The sequence below is a fragment of the Rhinoderma darwinii genome, assembly GCF_050947455.1.
Source record: "Rhinoderma darwinii isolate aRhiDar2 chromosome 2 unlocalized genomic scaffold, aRhiDar2.hap1 SUPER_2_unloc_6, whole genome shotgun sequence".
Taxonomy (NCBI): Eukaryota; Metazoa; Chordata; class Amphibia; order Anura; family Rhinodermatidae; genus Rhinoderma; species Rhinoderma darwinii.
In genome coordinates this window covers 449,436-468,927 of record NW_027461729.1, presented here as the reverse complement: position 1 = coordinate 468,927, position 19,492 = coordinate 449,436, and the positions used below count along the sequence as shown (strand labels likewise).

Below are 19,492 nucleotides of genomic sequence, written 5' to 3'. Positions count from 1 at the left end.
GGTCGATACATTCAGTATTTAATTGTGAAAAACACGAAAATATAGTGAAAAATTGCAAAAATTAGCATTTTTCTCAATTTAAATGTATCTGCTTGTAAGACAGGCAGTAATACCACACAAAATTGTTGCTAATTAACATCCCCATATGTCTACTTTAGATTGGCATCGTTTTTTGAACATCCTTTTATTTTTCTATGACCTCACAAGGCTTAGAACTTTAGCAGCAATTTCTCACATTTTCAAGAAAATTTCAAAAGGCTATTTTTACAGGGGCCAGTTCAGTTGTGAAGTGGTTTTGAGGGCCTTATATATTAGAAACCCCCAAAAAGTCACCCCATTTTAAAAACTTCACCCCTCAAAGTATTCAAAACAGCATTTAGAAAATGTCTTAACCCTTTACACATTTCACAGGAATTAACGCAAAGTAGAGGTGAAATTTACAAATTTCATATTTTTTTGCAGAAATAAATTTTTAATACAATTTTTTTTATAACACAGAAGGTTTTACCAGAGAAATGCAACTCAATATTGGTTGCCCAGTTTCTGCAGTTTTAGGAAATATCCCACATGTGGTCCTAGTGTGCTACTGGCCTGAAGCACCGGCCTCAGAAGCAAAGGAGCACCTAGTGGATTTTGGGGCCTTATTTTTGTTAGAATATATTTTAGGCACCATGTCAGGTTTGAAGGGCTCTTGCGGTGCCAAAACAGTGAAAATCCCCCAAAAGTGACCCCATCTGGGAAACTAGACACCTCAAGGAAATTATCTAGGGGTGTAGTGAGCATTTTGACCGCACAGGTTTTTTACAGAAATTATTGGAAGTAGGCCGTGAAAATTAAAATCAACATTTCTTCAAAGAAAATGTAGGTTTAGCGATTTTTTTTCTCATTTCCACAAGGACTAAAGGAGAAAAAGCATCGCAAAATTTGTAAAGCAATTTCTCCCGAGTAAAACACTACCCCACATGTGGTAATAAATGGATATTTGGACACACGGCAGGGCTTAGAAGGGAAAGAGCGCCGTTTGGCTTTTGGAGCTCAAATTTAGCAGGAATGGTTTGAGAGGCGATGTCACATTTACAAAGCCCCTGAGGGGACAAAACAGTGGAAACCCCCCACAAGTGACCCCATTTCGGAAACTACACCCATTGAGGAAATTATCTAGGGGTATAGTGAGCGTTTTGACCCCACAGGTTTTTTGCATAAATTATTGGAAGTAGGCTGCGAAAATGATAATCTAAATTTTTTCAAAGAAAATGTAGGTTTAGCTAATTTATTCTCATTTCCACAAGGACTGAAGGAGAAAAAGCACCGTAAAATTTGTAAAGCAATTTCTCCCGAGTAAAACAATACCCCACATGTGGTAATAAACGGTTGTTTGGACACACGGCAGGGCTTAGAAGGGAAAGAGCGCCATTTGGCTTTTGGAGTCCACATTTAGCAGGAATGGTTTGCGGAGGCCATGTCACATTTACGAAGCCCCTGAGGGGACAAAACAGTGGAAACCCCCCACAAGTGACCCCTTTTCGGAAACTACACCCATTGAGGAAATTATCTAGGGGTATAGTGAGCGATTTGACCCCACAGTTTTTTTGCAGAAAATATTGGAAGTAGGCCCTGAAAATAATAATCTACATTTTTTCAAAAAAAATCTAGGTTTAGCTAATTTTTTCTCATTTCCAGAAGGACTGAAGGAGAAAAAGCACCACAAAATTTGTAAAGCAATTTCTCCCGAGTAAAACAATACCCCACATGTGGTAATAAACGGCTGTTTGGACACACGGCAGGGCTTAGAAGGGAAACAGCACTATTTGGCTTTTTGAGATCACATTTAGCAGGAATGGTTTGCGGAGGCCTTGTCACATTTACGAAGCCCCTGAGGGGACAAAACAGTGGAAACCCCCCACAAGTGACCCCATTTCGGAAACTACACCCATTGAGGAAATTATCTAGGGGTATAGTGAGCGATTTGACCCCACAGTTTTTTTGCAGAAAATATTGGAAGTAGGCCCTGAAAATAATAATCTACATTTTTTCAAAAAAAATCTAGGTTTAGCTAATTTTTTCTCATTTCCAGAAGGACTGAAGGAGAAAAAGCACCACAAAATTTGTAAAGCAATTTCTCCCGAGTAAAACAATACCCCACATGTGGTAATAAACGGCTGTTTGGACACACGGCAGGGCTTAGAAGGGAAACAGCACTATTTGGCTTTTTGAGATCACATTTAGCAGGAATGGTTTGCGGAGGCCAGGTCACATTTGCAAAGCCCCTGAGGGGACAAAACAATGAAAACGCCCAAAAAGGGACTCCATTTAGGAAACTACACCTCTTGAGGAATTCATCTAGGGGTGTAGTGAGCATTTTGACCCCACAGACGTTTCATAGAATTTATTAGAATTAGGCAGTGAAAATAAAAACAGTCCTTTTTCTTCAATAAGACGTAGCTTTAGCGCAAATTTTTTCATTTTCTCAACAAATAAAGGAAAAAAAGAACCCAAAATTTGTAAAGCAATTTCTCCCGAGTACGGCAATACCCCATATGTGGTCATAAACTGCTGTTTGGGCAAACGGCAGGGCTCAGAAGGAAAGGACCGCCATTTGGAGTGCAGATGTTGCTGGATTGGTTTCTGGGCGCCTGTGGGCCCAAAACAGTGGAAACCCCCCAGAAGTGACCCCATTTTGGAAACGACACCCCTCAATGCATTTACCAAGGGGTGTAGTAAGCATTTTAACCCTGCAGGTGTTTTGTAGAAATTAGTGTTCACTCGATGTTGCAGAGTGAAAATGGGATTTTCTTCCATAGATATGCCAATATGTGGTGCCCGGCTTGTGCCACCATAACAAGACAGCCCTCTAATTATTATGCGGTGTTTCCCGGTTTTAGAAACACCCTACATGTGGCCCTAATCTTTTGCCTGGACATATGACAGGGCTCAGGAGTGAAGAGTACCATGCGGAGTGGAGGCCTAATTTGGCGATTTACAAAGTATTGGTTCACAACTGCAGAGGCTCAGATGTGAAATAATAAAAAGAAACCCCTGAGAAGTGACCCCATTATGGAAACTGCACCCCTCAAGGCATTTATTAAGAGGTGTAGTGAGCATTTTCACCCCACAGGTCTTTTCCATAAATGAATGCACTGCGGATGGTGCAAATTAAAAATTTATATTTTTCCCTAGATATGCCATTCAGTGGCAAATATGTCGTGCCCAGCTTATGACACTGGAGACACACACCCCAAAAATTGTTAAAAGGGTTCTCCCGGGTATGACGATGCCATATATGTTGAAGGAAACTGCTGTTTGGGCACGCTGTAGGGTTCAGAGCCGAGGGAGCACCATTTGGCTTTTGGAGAGCGGATTTTGCTTGGTACTATATTTGTTTGAGTATTGCTGGTGTTTTATAATGTGGGGGTACATGTAAGCCGGGCGGAGTATATAAGGGGCATAGTCAGGTGGTATGAAAAAAAAATTAATAATCCATAGATGTGTGTTACGCTGTGAAGCAATCCTTTCCGCACAGGCCAGTGTCGCACTGATAAATGGTGTAATTTCTTATCCCGCTTTTGGTCCACACTCTGCACCTTTGCAGTTTGGGGAATTTTGCTGGGAAAGTGTTGTCCTGGTATAATACGGGCACCGTCGCTTCCAGCGGATATGTTTGGGCCCTCCCTTTCCTGGTTCCCTAATTTTAGGTCCTTGATAAATCGCCTCTTCAAACAGAAGAAATGTTCCCCTCGGGCACAACTGCATATTTTTTTATTTCCTGACTTATTGGAGCCATAACTAATTTTATTTTTCATAGACGTAGCGGTATGAGGGCTGGTTTGTTGCGGGACGAGCTGTAGTTATTATTGGTACCATTTTGGGGTACATATGACTTTTTGATCACCTTTTATCCTATTTTTTGGGATGCCAGGTAAACAAAAAAATGCAATTCTGGCACAGCTTTTTTCGGTTTTTTTATACAGCGTTCACCATGCGTTATAAATTACATGTTAACTTTATTCTGCGGGTCAGTACGATTCCGGCGATACCTAATTTATAGCATTTTTTTATGTTTTACAACTTTTTTCACAATAAAATTACTTTTGTAAAAAGAATGTATTTTTTTTCTGTCGCAAAGTTGTGAGAACCATAAAGTTTTAATTTTTTTGTCGACGGAGGTGTATGAGGGCTTGTTTTTTGCGGGACGAGCTATAGTTTTTATAGGTACCATTTTTGGATACGTGCGACTTTTTGATCACTTTTTATTCTAATATTTGTAGGGCAAAGTGACTAAAAAACAGAAACTCTGGTAACGTTTTTTACGTTTTTTTTTACGCTGTTCACCGCGTGCAATAAATAATACAATATTTTGATACCTCAGGTCGTTACGGTCGTGGCGATAGCAAATACATATGGTTTATTATTATTTTTCAATAATAAAGGACTTGATAAGAGTAAAAGGGGGATTGTGTTTTATTTGATTACTTGAAACTTTTATTGTTTTCAAACTTTTATTTTTTGCACTTTTTTTTACACTTTTTTATCCTTTTTTTACACTTTTCTTCAAGTCCCACTAGGGGACTTGAAGGTCCAACGGTCAGATATTTTTTTTTCTAATACATTGCACTACCTATGTAGTGCAATGTATTAGATCTGTCAGTCATTCACTGACAGCAAGCCGATTAGGCTTCCGTAATGGCAGAGCAGGAGACCATTGTGTCTCCTGTTGCCATAACAGCAGTCGCCAGTCCCGATTGCCTGTCAGGGCTGGCGATCTGCTAGTAACCGCTACGATGCAGCAATCGCTTTCGATTGCTGCATCGAAGGGGTTAATGGCAGGGATCGGAGCTAGCTCCGGTTCCTGCCGTTACAGGTGGATGTCAGCTGTACAGTACAGCTGACATCCACCGCTGATGACGCCGGATCAGCTCCTGACCCGGCGCCATCTTGCCGGCAGCTACGGAAGCCGATCAGGCTCCGCCGCCGGGCGGATCTTGACCGGCTTCGGTGCTAGGCAGACCGGGAGGCAAGTATTAGGCCTCCGGTTGCTGGGGCTCCGATGAGCTGCAAACACCTTAAGTGCAGCGATCGCGTTTGAGCGCTGCACTTAAGGGGTTAATGGCGGGGATCGAAGCTAATTTCGGTCCCCGCCGTTACAGTCGGATGTCAGCTGTAAGATACAGCTGAGATCCGGTGATGATGGCACCGACTCAGTTTCTGAGCCGGTGCCAAACATTTGACGTACATGTACGGCATTTTGCGGGAAGTCAATGCTTTCCATGACGTACATGTACGTCAAATGTCGGGAAGGGGTTAAAGAGCTGCACCTGAGCCAGCCACTGATTGATGCAGCACCATAGTCAAATAGTGGAGTGGAGTAGGGGAACAGCAAACAGCCATTAAAGCAGCCAGCCCGCCCGCCCGCCCGCCCGTCACAATGGACCTACCTGTGTACACTAGATGGATGTGATGGAATGTACTGTGGTCCCTACATTTCAAGAAGAAGTAAGAATTGCAGTTGCAACAAACCCTTGCTTGCCTACAAAGAGAGCAGCAATTTGGATTTGTTACTATGTTACCTGGAAGAATAACAAACTGTGCAAGGATGGAGGTTGTAGGAGCAAGGAGAACAAGTTGTCTGTAAAGTTGGTGGATGCCTATTTTCCATTTTGCAGTCCCTTGTCTCCCTCTTGTGGCCTCCTGGAGGCAACTAGCTGTGCAAAAAAAAGACAGCCTGGGGGCCGGCTGTTGCAGTGTTGCCCTCTCAGGCAACACTGAGTGACTGACTGAGCCGCACCGTCTTATATAAAGTTCAGACGGAACTTTGCACGTGTCATAGTGGAGACCTCAGGAGCCAGAGCCAGCTTTCTGACATCATAATGGGGCCTCAGAGTTAAAAGCCTGGGCCCAGGCAGTGTTGGTCAGTGCTGCTCAGCAGGCAGCACTGGACTGGATTAAAGCTGATACAAGGTGTGAAAGGAGAAGGGGTGGCAGTGGGCATGCACTTACTGCTGCTGCTGCTGCTGCTGCTGCTGCTGCCAGTGTTTTGGAATCTGATTTTAGTAAACACATAAGGAAAGGGTGCACCGGTCCTGGAAATACTGCAATACCAGGTCAATGCGTGGAGTGGACAGAGCAAGCTCTATTTCCATCTCCCTGTTCTAAAAATCCATTTAATATATGGTCCCCAGATAGGGGACGTATCAGATATTAAACTGATAAGAACAGATTTTTTTGAGTTGACTACCCCAACAAAGGAGGTAACCGTTTATTTAAAATTTTTGACAAAAAAAAAATTATTTACACGTTTTTACATTTTTACAATAAATCAATAAATACACAGGTTTTACAGCAATGGTATAATAATAAATACAAGTTATCAGATAAAATCACATAACTTATAAAAGGGCACTTGGTGGCATCAAATTATGGAACTCCATTCACTAAAAAACCATTTTCTACATAAAACAGGAGAGAGTTTTTTATCTAAAAGAAAATACTTGTGCATCTCGCTTAAACAAATGGCTAAAACATCATCCACAGTTAAAACGTCATGTTTAAATAAAAGAATGTTTCTGGCCGCCCACAGAGCTGCTTTGACGCAGTTAGTGATCTTCCATGCCATCATTTTTCGGGTCTGTGTTGGGCATTCCAGACATCCATAAAAAACGCCATCGCTAGTAAATCTCTGTAGTCCTGTAATCTTCTGTGCCAAGGGGAGGATTCTTGACCACACCAATTGCGCGTAGTAGCACTGCCAGAAAAGGTGGTAGACTGTCTCATCATCTCTGCAACCTCCCCTTGGACACGCAGCCGAGTTGGTCAGTCCCCTTCGATGCTGGAATGCCCGGCATGGAAGACACTCGTGGGCACAACTCCAGGCCAGATCTTTCTGAGGATTAAAAAGATAATTAATATTTACCATTCTCCATATTTGTTTGCACTTTTGTTCACTAAAATTACTAATGGGGGCTACTAAAACATTTTCTTTTATCTTTTTTAAAACACTTTTACTATTTTGCACGTCTTCAATTCTCTTGCCTTTCAAGTTAAAAAGGTTCACAATTTTCTCTAAAATCTTGTACTGGTCAGGGAGGTTAAAAGCATACGGGGAGCTTAAAACCGTGGAGAACCATCCGTTCCTCCTCATAAAATACCCGGTGTTAAAACGGATAAAATATGACCAGTAGTGATCCTTAAAAGCAGCGTTGAGACATGCAGTAAAAAATTTGATTAAAAGAAAGGTCTTTATGTCAGGGAAATCCTTACCACCCATTAGTTTTGGCATCATCACCTTCTCTCTCCTGAGTTTTTCCATTTTGGAGTTCCATAAAAATGTAAAACAAGCTTTATTTATTTTTTTTAATAGAATATCAGGGGGAGGGAAAACCATACTCAAATATAATAAAATCGGTAAAATCACCATTTTGGTAATTAAAACTTTTCCCTCCATGGTCAGCTTTCTCAAATTCCACATACAAATCTTTTTATTAACTTTTTGTGCCACCAAGTCCCAACTGTTAAAACCATTGTTTAACTCATTGAAGGAGACCCCTAAAATCTGCACAGTCTCTGACACAGGGACTGGAATGTCCTGTAAAATCATATTGCCAATGTTTAAAATGTTACTTTTATTAAAATTGACTTTAAAACCGGAGGAGCAACAAAACTTATAGATCTGTCTTAAAGTTGTTTGTAGTGATAGGGTGTCCCTACACAGTACCGCGACATCATCCATGTACCCCACTACCTTTGCCTCTAGTCCCCCCCCGCCCGGCAGGGGGACTCCACGTATCTGTTTGCTTTTCCTCAAGGTGCACAGTAGAGGCTCAATTGCACAAATAAAAAGTAGTGGGGACAAGGGACACCCCTGCTTCACTCCGGAATTTAAAAGGACATCCTGTGTTTTAAAACCTTTGACTAAAATCTTGCTAGTGCAGTTGTCATAAAAGGCCTTCAGAGACTGTATAAAACCTTCCGGTATACCCATTTTCTCTAAAACCTTAAAAAGATAAAAGTGTGACACTCTGTCAAAGGCTTTCTCAAAGTCGATTGTTAAAACTGCCATTTTGCCTTTCCTCTCCTTTGTGTCATTAATAACATCTTTTAAAAGGTTCAGGTTATCCCATATGCTCCTCCCGGGTATCCCACAGACCTGGTTGGAGTGAATTATTTTGTTTACGACTGCTTTTAGTCTATTTGCACAAATTTTAGCCATTATCTTGTAGTCGCAATTTAGCAGTGTAATTGGTCTCCAGTTTTTAATGTCGGTTTTGTCCCCCTTTTTGTACAGCAGGGACACCTCACCTTTCTTCCAGGACCCCGGGAGGGCTTTTGTTCTAAAAACTTGTGTAAAAAGAGAGTGGAGATCTTCCTTTAAAACACCGTAAAATAGAACATAAAACTCTATGGGTATACCATCAGGACCAGGGACTTTACCTGTTTTAAAACTCTTGGTAGTTTCTAAAATTTCTTGTTCTGAAATCTCCTGTAATAAAAAGTTTTGGGAGACAGGATCTAAAACAGCATCAACCTCCTTCAATGAGTCATTCATAAAAGCATTGTCAATGTTTTTAACATTAAAAAGATCCGCATAAAACCCATGTACCTTTTTTAAAATATTTTGGGTATTTGTTTCACCTTCAATATTATCCAACAGGGTATGCTTATCATTGATTTTCTTAAAAAAATACCTGGAGCAGGTCTCGTTCTCCTCAAGATGTTTTACCTTACAGCGAAAGATTATTTCCTTTCCCCTCTGCTCCAGGCACTGGGAGATCTCTTTTTTAATCTCAATGATCTCCTTGTCCACCAGCATACCCTGTTCTCTGAATTTATATTGGGTCTGCAGACGGGTATTTAAATTTGCATAAAATTTGCATTTCTCTTTTGCTTTTCTCATCCCAATCTTAATAAAAAAATCTCTTATTTTAACTTTCATTTTTTCCCACCAGGTGACGATGGGCATATTGGGATGTCTTACCCGTCTGCAGCCTTTGTAAAAGGTAATAAAATCAGCTAAAATTTGCGGATCTTCTAAAAGGGATACGTTTAATTTCCAGGCTTTTTTCGGAGTTCTTCTTTGGTTATTACATTTCACTTTAAAATACAATAACTTATGGTCAGAAAAGACGTTTGGGTTAATATCACATTTAAAAGGCAGTATTTGATAAGAGCAGAAGATAAAATCAATCCTGGAGCTGCAGGTCACGTTGCTCCAGGTAACGCCGGCCTCTTCACATAAATCCCTGTTACATTTTTTAAAAACATCGGTGAGTTTAAAATCAGTAACAATATCTTTTAAAATTGACGAGGTCTTGTCGTAGTTCCTGCTTACTGAATTAGAGAACCGGCGTTCCCCCTTTAAAATACAATTAAAATCACCCGCTAAAACAAGTGGTTCTGAATCATTAATAAAAAGGGGTAAAATCTCTAGCATTCTAGCTCTTTCATTTCTCTCAGGAGAACCATAAAAGTTTAAAAACTGCCATTTAATACCGTCTATAAAAGCTTTGACCATTAAAATTCTGCCTGGTAAAATTTCATAAAAACTGTCAATTAAAACGTTCCCTTTAAATAAAATGGCGACACCTGCGGCTTTAGATTCGTTAGACCCGGACCACACCGAAGGTCCGAGTCTCCAATCTCTTTCATATTTTTTATAGTCCATGCGATGTGGGATGCAGCATTCCTGTAGGAAAAAAACTGACGCGGTAAGAATAGAGAGGTAATCAAACAGGGCAGCTCTTCTTGTCTTAGAATGCACGCTTCTTACATTTAAGGAAAGACCACATAACTCAGCCATGAGGAAAAGGGAGAGAGACAGTCTTTATAATCTTACCCGAGGTGGCCTCAGCAGTCCTCCGCGTCGCCAGAGACCCCACTTGCACTCTCATAGCCTTCAATTTTGGAGTCCACGGAAAATATGGAGAAGGTAGGAGAGGAACTGCCATCACTTAGCTGACCCCCCGCCATACCTGAGGCACTAATCATAAATGGATCCCATATGGACTCCACGGGCAACATTTCATCTGCTGGAGCTTTTTTGGCAGCGACCTCCCCTTCGATAGGGGCAGGAATTGCGCTCCCTGACGTCTCTGGGACCTCCGTCACCTCGGAGGCAGCTGTCCGTGTATCCCCCAACTGGCTAGAAGGGGGTGGACCTTTAGTTGTCACTTTCGGGGGCACGTCCAGTGGTTTCCCTGCCTTCGCCAATGCAGGTACTTCCATCGGCACCCCCGCTGCCACCTCCGAGTACGCCCTACGTCGCTTGTGGTTCGCTGCCGCTCCGCCCGGGTCCTCTGCCTCAGGTACAGGCTGACCCAGCATCTCTTGCGGACCAGTAGGATCAGCTTCATCCGAACTACCTGTCTCCCCAGTTTCCTGGGGGGGCTTTTTCGTCCGCTGATCACTGGATCGACGCTTGTTCCGTCTTTGCTCTTTTGGGTCACCTGTTTGGGGGGGTCTGCTAGAGGTATCCATCTCATCCTGGCCTTCTCCTTGGGGTTCCTCTCCTTCTGGGGGTACGATCTGGCCTGCTGGCTGCTCGGGACGCCTCGGCCGGACCTCGGGTTGTTCCGATCTGTGGGGACAAAATGCAAAAAGGTGACCAACTCGGCTGCAATATCGACACCTTTTCCCCAGAGGGCAAGTTTTGGCCTCGTGCTCAGAGCTGCCACAGTTCCTACAGGTGCTCTCGCAGGACTCATTGGTGTGACCGTACTTTTGGCATTTCCTACAGAATGGAGGCATCCCTGAAAAGTAAAAATCTCCTGCCATATCTCCTAATTTAAAACGTGCTGGCGGCAGCATTATCCCTCCTGTAAAATTGGCATCTCTGTAGCATGTCACTAAGAATCTCCATTTAGAGGTCCAGACCCCAACCTCATTCATGACTTTGCCAATACACTTTACCGTTTTAAAATAGGGGGATAAAAAGGACATCACATCTTTTACGTCAGCAAATGGGCAGTACATCTTAATAACAATCATTTTTGTGATGTCCAAAACATGCTCATAAAAATCCACTCCGTCCAGTCTCGGGTCCTTTTTTACTGCATATGCCGCCAGCAGATCTTGGAATACTCCATTCTGTATAAATGTGATGTCATAGGTTCTTCTTCTTGGGTAGTCCTGCACTGCCAAAATCTCCCTCTTTTGGACATTGAAAATGCCAACAAGCACGGTCTCCACCACGAATTTCAAGCCACAAGTCGTCGCCTTCTCCTCCGAAAGAATAACTCGCACGGTATTCTTAATCCGGGCATACGCCGGTATGTCACCTGGATTTTCATCCATAGTGAATCTTTTATTTTTTTGGAATAGTCACGCCACCCGTTGGTGACGTAACGTCTACGCAGCCTCCCCTTTTCGGCCGAAGCCTACACGGGGGTATGTGGATCGCAACTCGTTGCTCAGGACTAAGCCTCTCTCCCAAATAGCAGCACGGGGGTGAAGTCCAGGCGAACCTGGACGATCCCCCGAGGCCGAGAGAGAGGGTACCTGAGCACCTCCTAACCAAGACCAGGCAGCACTGACTACAAGTAATCAGAACTACACTTGATCTCAGCCAGAAGGCCGAGAAGCGATAACCCGAACGGGCCGCGCGTTGACCGAGCCTGCCCAATACTGCTGTTCACCCCTTGCAGCGATTCAGCCTACTCCTAGGCAATTCCATGGGGCCCTGAAGGCTCACACACACTCACAGCTACTAAGCGGGAGGTGAATAAAGGCCGGAGAGGAAGCAAGACAGGATTTGCTTCTTTTGCTTGCACCACAATGCAGTGCTGAAAGAGGAGGAATCGACATAAAAATGCCTTCCTGGCAACGCCCAAATGCCCTCCTGCCGTGCAAACACTGGCAGCAGCAGCAGCAGCAGCAGAAAGTGCATGCCCACTGCCACCCCTTCTCCTTTCACACCTTGTATCAGCTTTAATCCAGTCCAGTGCTGCCTGCTGAGCAGCACTGACCAACACTGCCTGGGCCCAGGCTTTTATCTCTGAGGCCCCATTATGATGTCAGAAAGCTGGCTCTGGCTCCTGAGGTCTCCACTATGACACGTGCAAAGTTCCGTCTGAACTTTATATAAGACGGTGCGGCTCAGTCAGTCACTCAGTGTTGCCTGAGAGGGCAACACTGCAACAGCCGGCCCCCAGGCTGTCTTTTTTTTGCACAGCTAGTTGCCTCCAGGAGGCCACAAGAGGGAGACAAGGGACTGCAAAATGGAAAATAGGCATCCACCAACTTTACAGACAACTTGTTCTCCTTGCTCCTACAACCTCCATCCTTGCACAGTTTGTTATTCTTCCAGGTAACATAGTAACAAATCCAAATTGCTGCTCTCTTTGTAGGCAAGCAAGGGTTTGTTGCAACTGCAATTCTTACTTCTTCTTGAAATGTAGGGACCACAGTACATTCCATCACATCCATCTAGTGTACACAGGTAGGTCCATTGTGACGGGCGGGCGGGCGGGCTGGCTGCTTTAATGGCTGTTTGCTGTTCCCCTACTCCACTCCACTATTTGACTATGGTGCTGCATCAATCAGTGGCTGGCTCAGGTGCAGCTCTTTAACCTACCTAGGAGGGAGGGCGGAGAGAAGACAAGGAAGGTGAATGAGCTGTTCCAATGTGAAATGCCGGAAACACAGAAACACAGACGACACAAAACAAGAGGTGGCAATGTATTAATTAATTGCATTTAATAAATTAGCTCATTATCACACATGACTGTACAAGTGCATTGTCCAACAGGTGTTGAAATAATGGGATTAAAAGGGGAGATCCCATCCGAAAGACAAAAACAATGGCAAACACAAAAAGCACTTTTGGAATCTGATTTTAGTAAACACATAAGGAAAGGGTGCACCGGTCCTGGAAATACTGCAATACCAGGTCAATGCGTGGAGTGGACAGAGCAAGCTCTATTTCCATCTCCCTGTTCTAAAAATCCATTTAATATATGGTCCCCAGATAGGGGACGTATCAGATATTAAACTGATAAGAACAGATACTACACTTGATCTTAGCCAAAAAGGCCGAGAAGCGATAACCCGAACGTGCCGCGCGTTTTGCTTCTTTTGCTTGCACCACAATGCAGTGCTGAAAGAGGAGGAATCGACATAAAAACGCCTTCCTGGCAACGCCCAAATGCCCTCCTGCCGTGCAAACACTGGCAGCAGCAGCAGCAGCAGCAGTAAGTGCATGCCCACTGCCACCCCTTCTCCTTTCACACCTTGTATCAGCTTTAATCCAGTCCAGTGCTGCCTGCTGAGCAGCACTGACCAACACTGCCTGGGCCCAGGCTTTTATCTCTGAGGCCCCATTATGATGTCAGAAAGCTGGCTCTGGCTCCTGAGGTCTCCACTATGACACGTGCAAAGTTCCGTCTGAACTTTATATAAGACGGTGCAGCTCAGTCAGTCACTCAGTGTTGCCTGAGAGGGCAACACTGCAACAGCCGGCCCCCAGGCTGTCTTTTTTTTGCACAGCTAGTTGCCTCCAGGAGGCCACAAGAGGGAGACAAGGGACTGCAAAATGGAAAATAGGCATCCACCAACTTTACAGACAACTTGTTCTCCTTGCTCCTACAACCTCCATCCTTGCACAGTTTGTTATTCTTCCAGGTAACATAGTAACAAATCCAAATTGCTGCTCTCTTTGTAGGCAAGCAAGGGTTTGTTGCAACTGCAATTCTTACTTCTTCTTGAAATGTAGGGACCACAGTACATTCCATCACATCCATCTAGTGTACACAGGTAGGTCCATTGTGACGGGCGGGCGGGCGGGCTGGCTGCTTTAATGGCTGTTTGCTGTTCCCCTACTCCACTCCACTATTTGACTATGGTGCTGCATCAATCAGTGGCTGGCTCAGGTGCAGCTCTTTAACCTACCTAGGAGGGAGGGCGGAGAGAAGACAAGGAAGGTGAATGAGCTGTTCCAATGTGAAATGCCGGAAACACAGAAACACAGACGACACAAAACAAGAGGTGGCAATGTATTAATTAATTGCATTTAATAAATTAGCTCATTATCACACATGACTGTACAAATGCATTGTCCAACAGGTGTTGAAATAATGGGATTAAAAGGGGAGATCCCATCCGAAAGACAAAAATAATGGCAAACACAAAAAGCACTTTTGGAATCTGATTTTAGTAAACACATAAGGAAAGGGTGCACCGGTCCTGGAAATACTGCAATACCAGGTCAATGCGTGGAGTGGACAGAGCAAGCTCTATTTCCATCTCCCTGTTCTAAAAATCCATTTAATATATGGTCCCCAGATAGGGGACGTATCAGATATTAAACTGATAAGAACAGATTTTTTTGAGTTGACTACCCCAACAAAGGAGGTAACCGTTTATTTAAAATTTTCGACAAAGAAAGGATTTACAAGTTTTTACATTTTTACAATAAATCAATAAATACACAGGGTTTACAACAATGGTATAATAATAAATACAAGTTATCAGATAAAATCACATAACTTATAAAAGGGCACTTGGTGGCATCAAATTATGGAACTCCATTCACTAAAAAACCATTTTCTACATAAAACAGGAGAGAGTTTTTTATCTAAAAGAAAATACTTGTGCATCTCACTTAAACAAATGGCTAAAACATCATCCACAGTTAAAACGTCATGTTTAAATAAAAGGATGTTTCTGGCCGCCCACAGAGCTGCTTTGACGCAGTTAGTGATCTTCCATGCCATCATTTTTCGGGTCTGTGTTGGGCATTCCAGACATCCATAAAAAACGCCATCGCTAGTAAATCTCTGTAGTCCTGTAATCTTCTGTGCCAAGGGGAGGATTCTTGACCACACCAATTGCGCGTAGTAGCACTGCCAGAAAAGGTGGTAGACTGTCTCATCATCTCTGCAACCTCCCCTTGGACACGCAGCCGAGTTGGTCAGTCCCCTTCGATGCTGGAATGCCCGGCATGGAAGACACTCGTGGGCACAACTCCAGGCCAGATCTTTCTGAGGATTAAAAAGATAATTAATATTTACCATTCTCCATATTTGTTTGCACTTTTGTTCACTAAAATTACTAATGGGGGCTACTAAAACATTTTCTTTTATCTTTTTTAAAACACTTTTACTATTTTGCACATCTTCAATTTTCTTGCCTTTCAAGTTAAAAAGGTTCACAATTTTCTCTAAAATCTTGTACTGGTCAGGGAGGTTAAAAGCATACGGGGAGCTTAAAACCGTGGAGAACCATCCGTTCCTCCTCATAAAATACCCGGTGTTAAAACGGATAAAATATGACCAGTAGTGATCCTTAAAAGCAGCGTTAAGACATGCAGTAAAAAATTTGATTAAAAGAAAGGTCTTTATGTCAGGGAAATCCTTACCACCCATTAGTTTTGGCATCATCACCTTCTCTCTCCTGAGTTTTTCCATTTTGGAGTTCCATAAAAATGTAAAACAAGCTTTATTTATTTTTTTTAATAAAATATCAGGGGGAGGGAAAACCATACTCAAATATAATAAAATCGGTAAAATCACCATTTTGGTAATTAAAACTTTTCCCTCCATGGTCAGCTTTCTCAAATTCCACATACAAATCTTTTTATTAACTTTTTGTGCCACCAAGTCCCAACTGTTAAAACCATTGTTTAACTCATTGAAGGAGACCCCTAAAATCTGCACAGTCTCTGACACAGGGACTGGAATGTCCTGTAAAATCATATTGCCAATGTTTAAAATGTTACTTTTATTAAAATTGACTTTAAAACCGGAGGAGCAACAAAACTTATAGATCTGTCTTAAAGTTGTTTGTAGTGATAGGGTGTCCCTACACAGTACCGCGACATCATCCATGTACCCCACTACCTTTGCCTCTAGTCCCCCCCCGCCCGGCAGGGGGACTCCACGTATCTGTTTGCTTTTCCTCAAGGTGCACAGTAGAGGCTCAATTGCACAAATAAAAAGTAGTGGGGACAAGGGACACCCCTGCTTCACTCCGGAATTTAAAAGGACATCCTGTGTTTTAAAACCTTTGACTAAAATCTTGCTAGTGCAGTTGTCATAAAAGGCCTTCAGAGACTGTATAAAACCTTCCGGTATACCCATTTTCTCTAAAACCTTAAAAAGATAAAAGTGTGACACTCTGTCAAAGGCTTTCTCAAAGTCGATTGTTAAAACTGCCATTTTGCCTTTCTTCTCCTTTGTGTCATTAATAACATCTTTTAAAAGGTTCAGGTTATCCCATATGCTCCTCCCGGGTATCCCACAGACCTGGTTGGAGTGAATTATTTTGTTTACGACTGCTTTTAATCTATTTGCACAAATCTTAGCCATTATCTTGTAGTCGCAATTTAGCAGTGTAATTGGTCTCCAGTTTTTAATGTCGGTTTTGTCCCCCTTTTTGTACAGCAGGGACACCTCACCTTTCTTCCAGGACCCCGGGAGGGCTTTTGTTCTAAAAACTTGTGTAAAAAGAGAGTGGAGATCTTCCTTTAAAACACCGTAAAATAGAACATAAAACTCTATGGGTATACCATCAGGACCAGGGACTTTACCTGTTTTAAAACTCTTGGTAGTTTCTAAAATTTCTTGTTCTGAAATCTCCTGTAATAAAAAGTTTTGGGAGACAGGATCTAAAACAGCATCAACCTCCTTCAATGAGTCATTCATAAAAGCATTGTCAATGTTTTTAACATTAAAAAGATCCGCATAAAACCCATGTACCTTTTTTAAAATATTTTGGGTATTTGTTTCACCTTCAATATTATCCAACAGGGTATGCTTATCATTGATTTTCTTAAAAAAGTACCTGGAGCAGGTCTCGTTCTCCTCAAGATGTTTTACCTTACAGCGAAATATTATTTCTTTTCCCCTCTGCTCCAGGCACTGGGAGATCTCTTTTTTAATCTCAATGATCTCCTTGTCCACCAGCATACCCTGTTCTCTGAATTTATATTGGGTCTGCAGACGGGTATTTAAATTTGCATAAAATTTGCATTTCTCTTTTGCTTTTCTCATCCCAATCTTAATAAAAAAATCTCTTATTTTAACTTTCATTTTTTCCCACCAGGTGACGATGGGCATATTGGGATGTCTTACCCGTCTGCAGCCTTTGTAAAAGGTAATAAAATCAGCTAAAATTTGCGGATCTTCTAAAAGGGATACGTTTAATTTCCAGGCTTTTTTCGGAGTTCTTCTTTGGTTATCACATTTCACTTTAAAATACAATAACTTATGGTCAGAAAAGACGTTTGAGTTAATATCACATTTAAAAGGCAGTATTTGATAAGAGCAGAAGATAAAATCTATCCTGGAGCTGCAGGTCACGTTGCTCCAGGTAACGCCGGCCTCTTCACATAAATCCCTGTTACATTTTTTAAAAACATCGGTGAGTTTAAAATCAGTAACAATATCTTTTAAAATTGACGAGGTCTTGTCATAGTTCCTGCTTACTGAATTAGAGAACCGGCGTTCCCCCTTTAAAATACAATTAAAATCACCCGCTAAAACAAGTGGTTCTGAATCATTAATAAAAAGGGGTAAAATCTCTAGCATTCTAGCTCTTTCATTTCTCTCAGGAGAACCATAAAAGTTTAAAAACTGCCATTTAATACCGTCTATAAAAGCTTTGACCATTAAAATTCTGCCTGGTAAAATTTCATAAAAACTGTCAATTAAAACGTTCCCTTTAAATAAAATGGCGACACCTGCGGCTTTAGATTCGTTAGACCCGGACCACACCGAAGGTCCGAGTCTCCAATCTCTTTCATATTTTTTATAGTCCATGCGATGTGGGATGCAGCATTCCTGTAGGAAAAAAACTGACGCGGTAAGAATAGAGAGGTAATCAAACAGGGCAGCTCTTCTTGTCTTAGAATGCACGCTTCTTACATTTAAGGAAAGACCACATAACTCAGCCATGAGGAAAAGGGAGAGAGACAGTCTTTATAATCTTACCCGAGGTGGCCTCAGCAGTCCTCCGCATCGCCAGAGACCCCACTGGGACTCTCATAGCCTTCGATTCTGGAGTCCACGGAAAAAATGGAGAAGGTAGGAGAGGAACTCCCATCACTTAGCTGACCCCCTGCCAAACCTGAGGCACTGATCATGAATGGATCCCATACGGACTCCACGGGCAATATTTCGTCTGCAGGAGCTTTTTTGGCAGCGACCTCCCCTTCGATAGGGGCAGGAATTGCGCTCCCTGACGTCTCTGGGACCTCCGTCACCTCGGAGGCAGCTGTCCGTGTATCCCCCAACTGGTTAGAAGGGGGTGGACCTTTAGTTGTCACTTTCGGGGGCACGTCCAGTGGTTTCCCTGCCTTCGCCAATGCAGGTACTTCCATCGGCACCCCCGCTGCCACCTCCGAGTACGCCCTACGTCGCTTGTGTGTCGCTGCCGCTCCGCCCGGGTCCTCTGCCTCAGGTACAGGCTGACCCAGCATCTCTTGCGGACCAGTAGGATCAGCTTCATCCGAACTACCCGTCTCCCCAGTTTCCTGGGGGGGCTTTTTCGTCCGCTGATCACTGGATCGACGCTTGTTCCGTCTCTGCTCTTTTGGGTCACCTGTTTGGGGGGGTCTGCTAGAGGTATCCATCTCATCCTGACCTTCTCCTTGGGGTTCCTCTCCTTCTGGGGGTACGATCTGGCCTGCTGGCTGCTCGGGACGCCTCGGCCGGACCTCGGGTTGTTCCGATCTGTGGGGACAAAATGCAAAAAGGTGACCAACTCGGCTGCAATATCGACACCTTTTCCCCAGAGGGCAAGTTTTGGCCTCGTGCTCAGAGCTGCCACAGTTCCTACAGGTGCTCTCGCAGGACTCATTGGTGTGACCGTACTTTTGGCATTTCCTACAGAATGGAGGCATCCCTGAAAAATAAAAGTCTCCTGCCATATCTCCTAATTTAAAACGTGCTGGCGGCAGCATTATCCCTCCTGTAAAATTGGCATCTCTGTAGCATGTCACTAGAAATCTCCATTTAGAGGTCCAGACCCCAACCTCATTCATGACTTTGCCAATACACTTTACCGTTTTAAAATAGGGGGATAAAAAGGACATCACATCTTTTACGTCAGCAAATGGGCAGTACATTTTAATAACAATCATTTTTGTGATGTCCAAAACATGCTCGTAAAAATCCACTCCGTCCAGTCTCGGGTCCTTTTTTACTGCATATGCCGCCAGCAGATCTTGGAATACTCCATTCTGTATAAATGTGATATCATAGGTTCTTCTTCTTGGGTAGTCCTGCACTGCCAAAATCTCCCTCTTTTGGACATTGAAAATGCCAACAAGCACGGTCTCCACCACGAATTTCAAGCCACAAGTCGTCGCCTTCTCCTCCGAAAGAATAACTCGCACAGTATTCTTAATCCGGGCATACGCCGGTATGTCACCTGGATTTTCATCCATAGTGAATCTTTTATTTTTTTGGAATAGTCACGCCACCCGTTGGTGACGTAACGTCTACGCAGCCTTCCCCTTTTCGGCCGAAGCCTACACGGGGGTATGTGGATCGCAACTCGTTGCTCA

General features: G+C 43.1%; 3 non-coding genes across 3 annotated transcripts; all 3 read right to left on the bottom strand.

Annotated features, from left to right (window-relative positions):
• Positions 1-6,061: 6,061 nt before the first annotated feature.
• LOC142681768 (U2 spliceosomal RNA) lies at positions 6,062-6,249 on the bottom strand. The gene has a single exon (XR_012853640.1). It is a non-coding gene; the product is annotated as a U2 spliceosomal RNA (small nuclear RNA).
• A 6,591-nt stretch (positions 6,250-12,840) lies between these two features.
• LOC142681700 (U2 spliceosomal RNA) lies at positions 12,841-13,032 on the bottom strand. The gene has a single exon (XR_012853579.1). It is a non-coding gene; the product is annotated as a U2 spliceosomal RNA (small nuclear RNA).
• Positions 13,033-14,153: 1,121 nt separating this feature from the next.
• LOC142681767 (U2 spliceosomal RNA) lies at positions 14,154-14,341 on the bottom strand. Its single transcript, XR_012853639.1, has one exon. It is a non-coding gene; the product is annotated as a U2 spliceosomal RNA (small nuclear RNA).
• Between the last annotated feature and the right edge of the window lie 5,151 nt (positions 14,342-19,492).